We start from the raw sequence: 1,590 nt of genomic DNA on the forward strand, positions 1-1,590 counted from the left end.
GACTCATTGACTACTAAGCAATCCCTCACACTAAGCATGCTTGTAGCGACAGTGGAGAGGAAAAACTCCCTTGTATCTGTTCATTACCCCACACACACACACGGAGTCCGTGGTGTTGCTCTGACCAGCCAAAGTCATGGTCAGGATCTCCTCCAGCTCTCAGTTTGACCTTTTTTTTCTAATAATAAAGGTTTTCCTGATGACTGAAAGCAAAAAAACAATCAGAATGTACACTGAAAAACTAATGCAACCATTTTTGTCATTTCCTTAATCATGTTTAGTTACTTTAATGCAATTATTTCATGTTAGCAGGGTAGGACATAAAACAATTGTGTTAAATGGGATTAAGGAAATGCCAAAAGCGGTTACATTATTTAGAAAATAAAATGATAGACTGAAAAAGAGAAGATCCAGTGAGGAGGGCAGAGCAGACTCTGTGCTAAAGGAGCATCCAGCCTTTCAGAGATCTTCAGTGAGGCCAGAGGTCAACAACCTTCAGCTCCTTAAATATGTAAATCAGATGATTTGGTCTTTTCCCTGCATCCATCAGGCTCTTCAGCTGGTCCAGGGTCAGTAGGTCTCATTCTGAGCCGCTTCTCTATTGTCTCCTGCTTCATGGAGGCTGAGGCCCAAGATTAGCCTCCTCAGAGGAACCATTTTTACCTCACATCAGCATCAAAACCAGCTCAGCATGCAAACAGAACGGTTAAAAATATGGCGAAGGTTCTATGAACGCAGCTGATGTCTGAAGGGAATGAAAGCTTTTCTACGAATGAATCCAATAAGTTGTTCTTCAGATATGAGCATCAGCCTTTTAGAAAAGCATTTCAGTTGGATGATCCAAGAAGGCCTCCAACAGCCCTGGGAGGAATAATAATCCACAGCTGCTCAGAGCTGCACGCCGTTTTATTTGATTTACAGGGACTTTAATGCAGTCCGCAGTAATAAAATGTCAACATGAAGATATGATCAAAAGGTAGATTTAATACATTTATAATTAAAGGGAAAATGTACTTAAAGACTGAAGATGGTTGGCTCTATAGAAGCACGGTGGTGGAGGAGTGAGGCAGTGGGCTTTTAACCGTATAGGATGGAGCTGTAACCTCAATGCCTGTCATCCAGTGTGAGGCCAGCTGTCCAGCAGTTTCAGCTTCAAACAGGGGATAAAATTCCTTCACAGTGATGGAGGAGGCTGAGGACGTCCATGTTTACCGGCTGCTTCTATTCAGCTTCACTCAGCAACACCAACATCACGGAATAAACTATTAAACTCAGAGGTTAAAGATTTATCTAATTATCCTCAATCCTGAAGCAAAGAAAAAGAAGTGAAAAAAGAATTAAAGATGCGCATTATGTTCATTAGATCCCTTTTTAATCAAACAATAGATTTTTCCTTTTCTCTATGAGTTAAAAAGGAAACTGATTCTAACTTAGAGATTAATTAAATATTAAATCAGATTTAGGTTAGAAACGGTCTGCATAGTTTTTCTGACTTGAAATATTATTATTACAATTGTTCATTCAATTTAAAATCCAATTCATAAATACTTTACTGATCACAAATGTTGCAGTAACTACTGGGCAGTTTTT

This window comes from Cyprinodon variegatus, unplaced genomic scaffold (assembly GCF_000732505.1).
Source record: "Cyprinodon variegatus isolate N-32 unplaced genomic scaffold, C_variegatus-1.0 Scaffold394, whole genome shotgun sequence".
Lineage (NCBI taxonomy): Eukaryota > Metazoa > Chordata > Actinopteri > Cyprinodontiformes > Cyprinodontidae > Cyprinodon > Cyprinodon variegatus.